The following is a 14,500-nucleotide window of genomic DNA, read 5'->3' on the forward strand; positions in this document are numbered from 1 at the left end:
GCCTAGTTAAAGATGGCCGATTTTGTAAGCCTGGCCTCGAGTTGAGAATAGAAAACTGTGATGGAAGAGAGCCCTGCTGAATATGGTCCTGAAGTCAGCTGACCACAGTCCTTGCTTGCCTTATAAAATTTTCCGTGAGGACATCAGCAGCCGGGGTAATCTTCGAGTGAAATGGAACGTCCTTGGCAGCCTTGGGAAAACAAAGGAGCCTTAGAGAAAGACTCTGAGCATTGGTCTCATTGCCGAGGAGAAGTAGAACTAACAGATACATTTGAGATTCTTGGTTCCTGTTCCATAGTCTTTATTTTGTGATTTTTCCTGAGCGGAGATTTTTGAATGTTGCAATGTTACATCCTTTCCTTCTCGCTCTGCTCAGCGGTCCAGCGGACATTACAACTTTTCTTTGTATCTTTCTTTTGTTTGATTCAGTATAAGAATTGTTAGCCTAGAGAGGGCTTTGCCACTTGCCATTTGCCTTTGCCGCGTATCGAATCTGCGTTGCTGAGGATTGATGCTGAAGGGACTTTGTCTTGAGAGACTTTACCAAGAGACTTATCCTGACCCGTTCTGACATTTAGCTAGAATAGGTAACTATGAGAAAAATGATTTATGCTACTTGATTTTCATTTGACTAATTTTAGATAAAGCAATATAACTTGAACATGGTGTTGGATATTATTTCTTGTCAATTATTGTGTATTATATTTTGATTATTCGTATAGGTTGTATAGATTATGTTTATGGACAGTCACAATAACCAGATCTTGTCGACCTGATATAGATGCAGGGTGACTAGGAGTTTTCTTTCCACAGGTTTATTGCTGCTGGTAGAGTATTTGAGCGTATGTTAGTGAAATGGGCCCTAGTGTATGATGAATGTATGTGCGTGTAACTGTGGGATTACTCTATCTGTGGTAGTGGGAATATTATACAAACCCTGATCTCTATCAATTTCCTGGTAGCAGAGTAGGATGGTTATTGATGATTGTCTTGATCTGATAAGATTGCATGTACATTAGCTTATTGATTATTGATTATTGATTGATGTTGGTATATATACTAATACTATATGTTGGAGTCGTAATGTTGAGTTATATGTAGTGCTTCTGGAACTTGGGAGCTGGTAGCAGTTCCGTAGTAGGGCAGAGGGAAGTATATGCTGCTCTCGGGAAAGACGGAATTGTAAGGAATAACGTGTGACAATTGAAGTTGCGCGTCACATTGTCTGGGTTCGGAATAAGTGACATCGTCGTATGTTACTATTAGATATTTCTAGTATATAAGGAGTGTGTATGATAGTGAAGGTTATCTGTGAAACTCTGGTCTTAAGTCCCAGGGATCCGTAAGGATTACCGTTAAAGCTTATCGCGGGAGAAGTAATAGGTATTCTCTGAGCTTATTTGAGAAACTGAACAGAGGAAAGCTGTTTAGTTGATGTATGTTATAATTCTGTAGTGGAGCAGATTGTCTGTTCTCGGGAAGCAGGATTCTGTGCGTATGTACTATATTTCCTTGTATGAATGTGCGTGAATGTTTGTACATTTAGTTGATTGTAAGACTCTTTGGACAAGTCCTAGAGGAAACAGTTAATGAATGTATGTTAGAAGGGCAGAGTAGAGGAAGTGCTACTGTGTCAATGAGAGGTTTCTTGTGAAATAGACTCTCTTTTACTATTCTGTGGTTAGCGAAGCAGACAATGGAGATGTTTTTATGTTGTAACTAATAGATTTTGTAGAAATTTTGACACGAAGTCTACTGAAAAGATTTTGTAAAGGAGGGGTAGACGAGTGACAGAAGACAGGAGACAAGCGACTGCAGCGACTGTTGACGTCAGAAAGACCGCGCTCTGATTGGATAGTGGATCAGAATAGTGTTCGCGCTAGGATTGGTGCGTTAGTGTGAGCCGCGCAAGGATTGGAAGGGCTATTTAGTGACATAGACGTTCCAGGATTGGTGCGTTAGTGTGAGTCGCGCTGCAATTGGTTGAAAAATTCGTATTGTATATTTATAATACGGAAAGAGTAAAGAGTTTTTTTTTTTGGTAAACGCTAAAATGTATTACCAAGAAGAGAAAAAGAAGCAAACATTTTTTGGTAAAATTAAAAAGTGGTTTAGCAAGGATAAAGATGTTAAAACGAGAGAGGGCGAGTTGTTACCTCCACCGAAAACACCTGCATCCTTCATGGCTGCAAGACATGGGTTTCATACCTGTATATGGTTGGAGAATTGGGTTAGGTATACTAAAGAAGATGGTGTTCTAGCATTTCCAGAACATGGTTCATTTAATCTGGCCGTGTGGAGAAATTTACGGGAAAAGATGTTATGTCTAGACCCGAAACCGAGACCTACACAGTTCGAGGCTTTAGTGGAATGGGAAGAGGAAGTACATGAGAGAGAAAAACAGAGATCTGGAGGGTACTACAGGTACATGTTTGGGAGGAGACATGATCGTGAGACTCATCATGATCGAATGAAAAGGTGGCGAGATGTTAGTATGTCAGAGGGATTATATCCGATGAGAACAGTTGAAGGAGGAGCAGAAAGGGTTCCTGAGTCAGAAATGAGAAAATATGGAGTTAATGAGTATGAGGATGAGGTCTTGAATGACATGATTTACAAGAGACCACCTCCATATAGACCAGAACCGGATAAAAGTACACCAGTTGTTTCTCCGATAAGAGATACAGTGTGTGTTAGTGAGACAGAAAATGAGACACCTGAGGTAAGAAGTGATCACTACCTTGATGAGAATGCCAGACAATTAGCCAGAACTACAACAGAGTTGACAGAGAAGATTAGGGAGTTAACGAAGAATCTAGAAGCTGTTACGGTGCCTGTAACAATAGGTCCAGTTATGCCTGTGTTTGACAAACAGAGGACAGGTGAGAATGGACTGGTGATTCCATATGTTGGGAATAATTTGACAAATTCAGTTGGTCCTTCAGGAGATTCAGGCAAAAGAGCAGAAAGAAGTGACCTGAGACAATCAAGACATGACACATGTAGTGGAATATTGGATGCTAGTGAAGCTAGTTGTTCAGGGATGCCAATTTTAGAACCGCAGAAGAGAGTGGTTCCAGTGAGAAAAACTGCTGAAATAACAGTTGAGGATTTGAATGATTGGATGAAGGTTCTACAGAAAAAGGATAAAGATTCACAAGTAATTGATGTAGCTAGGTTACGTGTAGAACTAGAAGAGCTTGTTACAGGAACAGTTCCAACAGAGATTCTGAAGAGTCATCATGATGGTGAATTAATGTTCATGTGTAAGAACATTACCTGGAGAGCAAGAAATACACATGACAGGCTAAGAGCAATAGCGAATGAGCAGGGAGTTGACATTGATAAAGTGAAAGCTTTACAAAGAACTTACAGGATGGATTTTACAGAGAAGGATATTGAGAATTTGAATGCTACTGGTAGAACAGGACAGATTAAGGAAATGGTAGCATTATTGCGAAGATGGGGTGATGTAGAAAAGTGGAAGGATAGGTGGTACAAGAAAAGAGATGAGGCTGAAGATAGAACAACTTATTCAGCATTTCCAGTGAGAGAAAAAGAGAAACCAGTGGATAATTATCCTATGAGAGAAATACCTGGAGGAGGATATGTACATGTTCCATGGACCAGACAGGATATTTTATCATTCACGAATGATTTCCCTCGATTGAGAGAAAAGCCCGTCGAGTGGTATAGGCAGGTAGATAGATTTGTGAAATTGTCAAAAGTGCTGTGGGTTGACCTGAATAGTCTGTTTGATATAATTGTTCCAGCAGACTTGTGGACTGAGTGTAAAATAGTTGTGAGTTGGCCTACTGAGGAATATCCAAGAGACCCAAGAACAGGGGCACCAGATCCAGAGGTAATGAGAAAGTATGATCAGGTGATGGTATACCTGAAGAGTAAAGTTCCTGCAAAAGAGACAGCCTGGGTAAAGATAGATCGAATACAACAGGAAGCGAAAGAATCAGTTCATGCTTTTTACGAGAGGCTGATACTGGCATTCAAACAATTCAGTGGAGATGAACACCTGGGTGACAAAGATTTGAGTCATTTTGTATACAGATTTGTATATGGCCTTAGACCTGAAATTGGTGAGAGAATTCGTGAGCATACAGTGGATTGGCAGAGTAAGAAAGTAGATGAGATTCTGAGACATGCGAAATACTTCAGTGATGAAATTGAAGCAAAACAAAGAAAGCTGAAAGAGAAAGCAATGTGGGCACAAGTGAAAGTTGCGGAGAGACAGGAAGCACAGTTAGTGGAACAGGCAAATAATCCAGGAAATAATGCAGGGAATAGACCTAGATATGTAGGGAAAGGAAACGGAAGTCTTGAGGAAGCGAAGAAAAAGTTTCCTTGTCACAACTGTGGCCAATTGGGGCATTGGAGATCGGAGTGTCCTAATCCACCATTAGTGAGTAATGAGAATAAATCCTTAAATCAACAGGTGCAGAATGAAGGAAATAATCAACAGCAGCAACAACAGAAAGTTGTGAGACAGCAGAGTCAAGAGCCAAAACCGCCCTTGCCGCAGAATAAGGGGTTACAAAAGTATAATCAGGATTCAGGATTCTACAATGATGAACAGGTAAACAAACCGAGACGTTCAAACAAGGTACAACAGTACTTGTTAAAGAGTGAAGGGAGTGAATCTGAGGGTGATTATTGACGGTACCGAGGAGAGGAAGAAGAGTGCATACTTGGTGCAACTCTAGAAATAGACCAGGCAGGACCATTTGTGGATGGAAAAATAAATGAGGAGAGTGTTACTTTTTTGGTAGACACAGGTGCGACAAGATCAACTGTCAGGTCAACAGATGTTAGAAATCTTCCTCTCTCGGATGAAGCAATCCAAGTAGTTGGTGTAGCCAATACGCAAATCAGAACACGTCTTACTGAACCTGTAAGAGTACAGATAGGGAAATTTTCAGACATGCACAGATTCATTGTCTGTGACACTAGTCCAGTGAACCTATTGGGTAGGGACTTGTTGTGCAAGATGAACTGCACAATTTTTTGTACACCGGATGGGATAGCCTTTGAGACACCAGATGAAGATGTTTTGTACCGAGTGACTCTAGAGAATAGAGAGAGTGAGTTAATTGGTGCATTTGCTGTGTTTAATCCGGAGGATTTGCCTCGAGAGCTGAGAGACACAGTGAAAAGGACAGTTTGGGATTTTACTGGAGAGGATGTGGGATTGATGAATAATGTAGATCCAGTGAAAATTGCAGTAAAAGAGGGAATTACATATCCTAACATTCCTCAATACAAAATGACACCAGAAATAATTGAAGGGATAACTCCTATAATTGAGAAAATGATTCAGCAGGGAGTCCTGAGAGAACTACTGAGTAGTCCGTGTAATTCACCGATAATGGGACTGAAAAAGCCTCATGGGAAATTTAGGATCGTACAGGATTTGAGAAAAGTTAATCAAATTGTGGTGGCATGTTGTCCTATCGTGCCAAATCCATCAGTGATCCTGTATCAAATTCCACATGATGCCGAGTGGTATACAGTAATTGATTTGTGTCATGCGTTCTTTTCAATTCCATTACATCATGATAGCCAGCCGATTTTTGCATTTAGGTTTGGCCAGCGTATCTTAGCATGGTGTCGAATCCCACAGGGGTATACGGAAAGTCCTTCGATATTCAATCAGTTATTGAAGAAATCGTTGGAGAGTTTGATCATGCCTGAGAGCTCAGTACTAGTGCAATACATTGATGACCTACTTGTGGCATCAAAGACACGTGAAGCTTGTGAAGTAGATACCATAGCTTTACTGAATCATCTGGCAGATGGAGGGTTAAAGGTATCTCCAGCCAAATTGCAATTTTGCAAGAAAGAGGTGCATTATCTTGGACACAATATTGAAAGGGGTCTGAGAAAAGTGACGGATGACAGGATCAGAATAATCAGAGAAATGAAAGCTCCAAAAACTCAGAGAGAAGTGAGAATGTTCCTGGGTATGGTGGGTTATTGTCGTCAGTGGATAATTAATTTTTCCTTGAAAGCAAAGCCACTGATTAAACTGACAAAAAGTGAGATGACAGATCCATTGGATCTAGATGCAGAACAAATGGCAGCATTTGAGGAGCTCAAAAGTAAAATGTGTGAGGCTCCAGCTTTGGGTATGCCTGACTACGAAAAGGAGTTTGAGCTGTACTGCAGTGAGAGAAATGGATGTGCACTTTCAGTGTTAATTCAGAAACATGGATTACTGAGAAGGCCTATTGCGTACTTCTCATCGACACTTGACCCTGTAGCTGTGGGTTTACCAGGTTGTCTGAAATCTGTGGCTGCAACATGCAGGAGTCTGGAACAAAGTGAAGGAATCATAATGGGATATCCTGTAAGGGTATTCGTACCTCACAATGTGGCAATTCTTTTGACAAGAAGCAGAACTCAGTACATGTCACATAGTCGGTTGACTAAATATGAAAAAGTGATTCTGGGAGCATCAAATGTGACTCTTGAGAGATGTGTGAATATGAATCCAGCGACACTCTTGCCAGATATTGAAAACGTGGGTGTGAAAATGGAAGATGATCATGATTGTTTGGATGTACTTGAGTACTGTACAAAACCGAGACCAGATATAAGGGATCTTCCCTTACATGAGAGTGATCATGTGTTGTTTGTGGATGGTTCATGCCTGAGAAATGATGATGGTGTGCTATGTGCAGCATATGCGGTGTGCAAAGTTTCAGAGGTCATGGAAGCATCACCATTGAAAGGAGTGAAATCTGCGCAAGTTGCTGAATTGATAGCATTGACAAAAGCTTGCGAAATTGGGAAAGATTTGAGGACGACTGTGTTGACTGATAGTCAGTATGGATTTGGAGTTGTGCATGACTTTGGCCAGCTTTGGCTACAAAGAGGTTTCTTGACATCGAGTGGAACTCCAATAAAGAATGCTGAAATGATTGGTAAATTGCTTGAGGCGATACAGCTGCCTAAAGAGTTAGCAGTTGTAAAATGTGCTGCCCATGGACCAGGAGAGGATTTTATCACGGTTGGAAACCGTTACGCTAATGATGTTGCGCAATACTGTGCCAAGACAAATCAGTCCATAAATCGGGACCGAGAGGGGGAAATGTCTTTTCTCTCTGTGATGTTTACTAATGTCTTAGAAACCTGGGATGAAGTGAAACAGTTGCAAGATGAGGCAGGAGAGGAAGAGAAAAAAGATTGGATTAAGGCAGGATGTGCTCCAAGAGAAACAGACCATGTTTGGGTCTACAGAGATGGCAGACCAGTAATGCCTAACTCCATTTTGTCGTCAATGGCAAGGATGTATCATGGCCAGGGACATTTGGGGAGGGATGCGATGGTAAGGTCATTTAAACAGACCTGGTACAATGCAAAGTTCAGGACAATTGCAGAAAGCATCTGTCAGAGGTGTTTGGTTTGTCAGCAATTTAACACTGGGAAAAAGACAGTGGTGAGTCTGGGAACAATAGGCAGAGAAGGAGGTCCTTTTACAAGAATGCAGATTGATTTCATTGAGATGCCCCAAGTAAACAGACTGAGGTATGTTCTAGTGGTAGTCTTTTTTTTTTCAAGGTGATTGGAAGCTTACCCGACTAGAAGAAATGATGGAATAACAGTGGCAAAGTTACTGTTAAGAGAGTTGATTCCTAGGTACGGGTTTCCAGTAACAGTTGAGTCTGATAGAGGTGGACACTTTCAAAATGAACTTATGGGTTTGATTTGTGAAGCATTGAAAATACAGCAGAAGCTACATTGTGCATACCGACCAGAGGCTTCTGGTGTGGTTGAGCAGATTAATGGCACAATAAAGAACAGGATTGGAAAGATGTGCTTAGCCACTGGCATGAAATGGCCAGATGTTTTACCTTTAGTGCTGATGACTATTAGATCTACTCCAGATAGAACTACTGGTTTGAGTCCGCACGAGATAATCATGGGACGTGCAATGCGCCATGCATTCGTGCCTGTCAATAAGTTGGTGACAATAACTGATGATATGATTTTGGATTACTGTAAAGGCCTGGCTGACGCAGTTCATTCTGTGTTTCACCAGGTTGGAGAAGAAGCTACCACACTTGAGAAGAAGCAAGCCCATGATCTGAGTCCAGGAGACTGGGTGAGGATAAAAGTTCACAGAAGAAGAAATTGCTTGGTTCCAAGGTGGGGAAGGCCAAGACAAGTTATTCTGACTACGACGACTGCAGTAAAGTGTGCTGGAGTGAGACACTGGGTACATGCAAGTCATACTCTGAGAGTTCCAAACCCAAAAGAAGGGACTGGTAAAGAGTATTTTGAAGAGTCAGATTCCAGTGATGATGAAGATACAGAATCAGTGGGGAAAGAAGTAGGAAAAGCTTCGAATGAACCACTGCGAGTATCAGAGAAGAGATCAAATTCTGTAAGAGAGCCTGAAGTTTCAAAAAGCAGTGAAGGAAAAAGAAAAGAGAAATTTCACAGAGACTACTCCTGAATCAGAAGAGGAGGAGATCGAAGAACCACTTGAGATTATACTTGAAGAAGTAGGGTCAGAAGAAGATAGAGAGGGAAAGATTGCGGAAGACTCCCGAGGAGGTGTAGGGAACATTCTTGATGAGCCAGGTGAAGGGACAAGTAGACAGCAAGAAGATTGCGTGTCGGAGACTCGAGGAGGGACAAAAGTAGGGAGATCTCAAACAGTGGTGAAAAAATCTGTGGAAAAGAAGAAAGCTGCTGGAAAACGGAAACAAGAGGCACTTGAAACAGATGATGAGAATGAAGAAACCGAAGGTCGAGTTCTGAGAAAGAGAACTTGGATTGGAGAAAGAAGTAATAAAGAAATAAAGCCGAAAAAGGTGTTAAGAGGAGATCGTTGGCCTAACAACAGAGTTAAGAGGCTGAGATACAAAATAATAAGAGCAAGTACATCGAAAGCTGAACAAGTGAATGAAGTTTCGAGTCAAAGTTCAAAAGCTGAAGGAGAAGTATCAAAGGAGTCAAAAGAACCAGTGGAAATAAAAAGAGTAAGAAGACCCAACCAAAAGTACAGATCACCGGAATGGTCTTATGTGGCACTGTCTGAAGGAGGAAAAGAAGAAACAGTGACTCGAGATAATCCGGAAGAGATCTTGAGAGAAGTGATTGAGGAAGATACTGGTGAAATTCTGAAAGTACTCTTGACTGACATTGGAGAAGAGTCGAGTACTGAGGATTTTGATGTCGGAGATCTAATACAATTTGATGTTGAAGAAATTGAAGTGAAGAATGACAAGTATCCAAACTGAATAAAGGAGGATTCACTTGGATTAAGTGAACGAAAAGATCATTTGGAAAAACTGAAAGCTGAAGAATTGCTGAAGAATTGAAGAGTTCCAACAGTAGTGGAGTAGTAGAGGCTAAACTAAAGTAGTAAAATAGCTAACATAGAGGATAATAGAAATAGATGTGCCTTCTTTAAAAGGTGGTGTAGAATGTGCTGCTGCTGTACTGGATTATTAATGCTTCTATGGGGTGTTTTAGTTTTATTAGTTACTTTTAAAGTAGAGTTTGAGATGCATACAGAGAATGTGACAAATGTAGAGAAGAATTCGCAAAAAGTAGTTCCAATTAGAATTAGTAATACTTACATACACAAAGATAGGTCAATTAATAACTTTTCTAGTAATGTTTTTTCAAAATTGTTATATGAATATGTGAAAACAATGGAAGTAAGGGATTGCTACGTCTGTATGCAATTACCTGCATCCGTTTCAGAGGGTGTTACTTATCATCATTTACCAGCTACATATGGTATTTCCTGTAGTATTTTAAGTAGTGTTTTTTATTTGTTAGGGAAAGTAGATTATAAGATGTCTAACAGAGATAGTATTTTGGGGCACTTGCCAATGAACAAAGAGCTGAATCCAGCTAAAGAAGCTAACACTTTTGGTGAGATTTTTATTGAAGAAAAAGGATTAACATTAGATTACATTTTTAAGAATAATTTAACTTGCAGTTTGAAAGGAGAGGAGAAAGCTTTCCTGGATATGGTAGAAGAAAGGAGATTAAACATGCAGGAAAAAGCAGGAAAATATAAAGTGAGTGAGACAATTTGGGACATTGAGATGGGAAAAGAGTTGAAGAATGGGGCTAGTCCAACTTTAGCTTTAGATGCACCACAGAAAGGTAAACTTTGCATTACAAGAAGGAAATCCCAATATGATACATATTTTGTTGGGACTAGTGAGTGCCATGATACATACTTCATTGCAACAGGTTGGGGTTTCAGAGGTGGAGAAGATACAATTTTTCCAGGAGTATATTATGTTTGTGGGAACAAGGCTTATTACAAGTTGCCTGACCATTGGTATGGCACATGTTATGTGGGCCTGGTTTTTCCAAAGATTTTTCATATAGATAAAATAACAGATGTAGAACATATTAATTTACTAATGCGTTTTAAGAGAGAAACTTGGTCTGAAATAGTGGGTGACATTTTTGGGGTTTTGATTCCAGCAGTGGGAATTTCTTTGAATGCTTATGGAATTCGGAAACTGTCCACAGTGGTTGATCGCTTGTCGACAAATACCGCTGGAGGGTTTCTTTTGATGAATACGGAATTAAGTGCCGTACGTGCCATGTCTATGCAAAATCGACTTGCCCTTGATATTCTATTGGCCAAGGAGGGTGGAGTCTGTGGAATGCTGAAAGTTCAACATTGTTGCACTTACATTCCAGACGGAAGCAAAGACCTGAAGGTCTATATCAAAAATATTACTGATTTGCATGAAGAATTAGTACCACTTGAAGCTGAGAATTTATGGACTAAAATAGCTAATAAAATGATAGCTGTTAAGGATTTTATTGCAAAAATAGGTAGTACTATTATAGGTAGAATATTGTTTCCTTTAACTTGTATAATTGTTGCTTTATTGATAATAAGATTGGTGTGTGTGTGTTGTAAAAACAGGGGAGGGAGGAAGAAATTGAATAAAGAAAAGAAAAACAAGAGGTTGAAAAGAGAACTTCAAGAAATTGAATTAGAAGAATTGAGGGAGAGTGTTTACTTAGAGACAAAAAGGGATGATGAAAGAGTGACTGGTGTGTAATGTTGTGTAAGGGGAAAAAGACATTTCCGATTTCTCTTAAAATGGGACTAAATTTTCACTTTTTTGGGGGGGGGTTTATTTGGTGATAAAATCACCAAAGGGGGGATTGCTGGAGCAGAGTTTTCTGTTTGAAACTTCGCTGGTTTTTGAAGCTCTGGCATGTCTATTTGTCATATTAATTTTATTAATTACTAGCAATTAATTATTTGTCTTGAGCAAGTGCGTTTATATTAATCAATCCGTTTGTCCTAACAAGAGAGAGTTACACGTGGGTGCGCATAAATGTGCTGTTTAAAAATAACGTGCGTGTTTTCATGTTTAAACGTTGCTATGTGCTGTTTATTTTTGAGCACAAAACGCTTTCCGAATTAATGCTTTTCTATGTTGCAAGTGCTAGATAGATGCATACACATAAGGGTATTAGTGGGGTTAACACTGTTTAATCACTATGCTGTGGTAACGTTGTTTTTGTTTCTTTTAATTAAGATGGTCTATTGTGGCCTATGGCGGCCTAGTTAAAGATGGCCGATTTTGTAAGCCTGGCCTCGAGTTGAGAATAGAAAACTGTGATGGAAGAGAGCCCTGCTGAATATGGTTCTGAAGTCAGCTGACCACAGTCCTTGCTTGCCTTATAAAATTTTCCGTGAGGACATCAGCAGCCGGGGTAATCTTCGAGTGAAATGGAACGTCCTTGGCAGCCTTGGGAAAACAAAGGAGCCTTAGAGAAAGACTCTGAGCATTGGTCTCATTGCCGAGGAGAAGTAGAACTAACAGATACATTTGAGATTCTTGGTTCCTGTTCCATAGTCTTTATTTTGTGATTTTTCCTGAGCGGAGATTTTTGAATGTTGCAATGTTACATCCTTTCCTTCTCGCTCTGCTCAGCGGTCCAGCGGACATTACAACTTTTCTTTGTATCTTTCTTTTGTTTGATTCAGTATAAGAATTGTTAGCCTAGAGAGGGCTTTGCCACTTGCCATTTGCCTTTGCCGCGTATCGAATCTGCGTTGCTGAGGATTGATGCTGAAGGGACTTCGTCTTGAGAGACTTTACCAAGAGACTTATCCTGACCCGTTCTGACATTTAGCTAGAATAGGTAACTATGAGAAAAATGATTTATGCTGCTTGATTTTCATTTGACTAATTTTAGATAAAGCAATATAACTTGAACATGGTGTTGGATATTATTTCTTGTCAATTATTGTGTATTATATTTTGATTATTCGTATAGGTTGTATAGATTATGTTTATGGACAGTCACAATAACCAGATCTTGTCGACCTGATATAGATGCAGGGTGACTAGGAGTTTTCTTTCCACAGGTTTATTGCTGCTGGTAGAGTATTTGAGCGTATGTTAGTGAAATGGGCCCTAGTGTATGATGAATGTATGTGCGTGTAACTGTGGGATTACTCTATCTGTGGTAGTGGGAATATTATACACACCCTGATCTCTATCAATTTCCTGGTAGCAGAGTAGGATGGTTATTGATGATTGTCTTGATCTGATAAGATTGCATGTACATTAGCTTATTGATTATTGATTATTGATTGATGTTGGTATATATACTAATACTATATGTTGGAGTCGTAATGTTGAGTTATATGTAGTGCTTCTGGAACTTGGGAGCTGGTAGCAGTTCCGTAGTAGGGCAGAGGGAAGTATATGCTGCTCTCGGGAAAGACGGAATTGTAAGGAATAACGTGTGACAATTGAAGTTGCGCGTCACATTGTCTGGGTTCGGAATAAGTGACATCGTCGTATGTTACTATTAGATATTTCTAGTATATAAGGAGTGTGTATGATAGTGAAGGTTATCTGTGAAACTCTGGTCTTAAGTCCCAGGGATCCGTAAGGATTACCGTTAAAGCTTATCGCGGGAGAAGAAATAGGTATTCTCTGAGCTTATTTGAGAAACTGAACAGAGGAAAGCTGTTTAGTTGATGTATGTTATAATTCTGTAGTGGAGCAGAGTGACTAGGAGTTTTCTTTCCACAGGTTTATTGCTGCTGGTAGAGTATTTGAGCGTATGTTAGTGAAATGGGCCCTAGTGTATGATGAATGTATGTGCGTGTAACTGTGGGATTACTCTATCTGTGGTAGTGGGAATATTATACACACCCTGATCTCTATCAGGGGCACCTTAACTGCTGAGCGGGTGTGCAGCCTGCGATGATGCCCGGTCCCGGTGGTCCGGACGGCTCAGGTTTTGTGTGCCCTGCTGGACCGCAGTGTAGACCTGAGCCAGCGGGCAGCGCGGGCCTGCCGCCACGTGGTGTCGCCTCCTAGATCACAGAGTTAGTGGCACCTATGAGGCTGAGCAGGTGTGTAGCCTGCGATGCGGCCGGGTGCACTGGTATGTCCTCTGCCATGGAGTAATCAAGACCCAGCACCAAACGTGATACCCCGTGGCCTGCAGAGCGGGGCTGCATGATGTGGAGGGTGCCATGTCCACAGGCCTCGGGCTTGTGGCTTGCATCAGCACGTGGTGTGCCCTCATTGCTACACGCCAAGGGTGGAAGGTGAGCAGTGAGGCCTGGGTGCGCAGGGGCGGGCATGCACTGCTGGGCAGCGGGTGGGGCTGAGGTACAGCTGCCTGGGTGCGCAGGAGCGGGCATTCACCGCTGGGCGGTGGGAGTGGCTGGGGTGCAGCTGCCTGGGTGCACAGGGGCGGGCATGCACCGCTGGGCTGGGGGAGGGGCTGGGGTGCAGCTGCCTAGGTGCGCAGGGGCGGTCAGGCGATGATGTCTTGTGCAATTGTATGACTTTGCCATTCACGTATCTGGACTCTGTTTCAGATGGCGAGTCTGTCTTAGATGTGGGACCTTGTGAACTGCACTACATACCGCACATGGTTGGAGACACACCGGTGGCAGCAGGTGGGCAATGTGGACTGGGTGCGCAGTGTCGGCACTCTCTCTCCCTGTCCCTCTCTTCTTTTCTCTAGCTCTCTCTCCCCCTATCTGTTCGTATATCACTCTCTGTCCATCTATCTCTCTCTCCCCCTCTCTGTCCATCTTTCTCTCACTCCCCATCTCTGTCCGTCTTTCTCTCGCTCCCTCTCCTTTGCTCTCTCTCCTTCTCTCTCTCTCTCCTTCGCTCTCTCTCTCCTTCCCTCTCTCTCTCTCTCTCTCTCTGTCCTTTGATGTGCGCAGGACACACCCTCTCATCATGATTTTTGATTTGCAGGCTGTGACCTACGGATTGTCCCGAGGGGAGCCGATATGTGTCTTCATGTCTGTTCTGTGTTTATTTTTATAAATTTTCATTTGTTGCTTCGAAGGTGAATGCGTGTTGCTCATTTTTGTGACGACACATGCATGTCACCAGATGTGATTGTGCGACATCATGCGGGTTATTTGATATATGGTTCCGTGTGGTTGATGTGACATATCTTTGTCCAGTGTTGGGTGGGAGGTGCCAGGAGTGGGGCC

This window comes from Triturus cristatus, chromosome 3_2 (genome assembly GCF_964204655.1).
Source record: "Triturus cristatus chromosome 3_2, aTriCri1.1, whole genome shotgun sequence".
NCBI classification, from domain to species: Eukaryota; Metazoa; Chordata; class Amphibia; order Caudata; family Salamandridae; genus Triturus; species Triturus cristatus.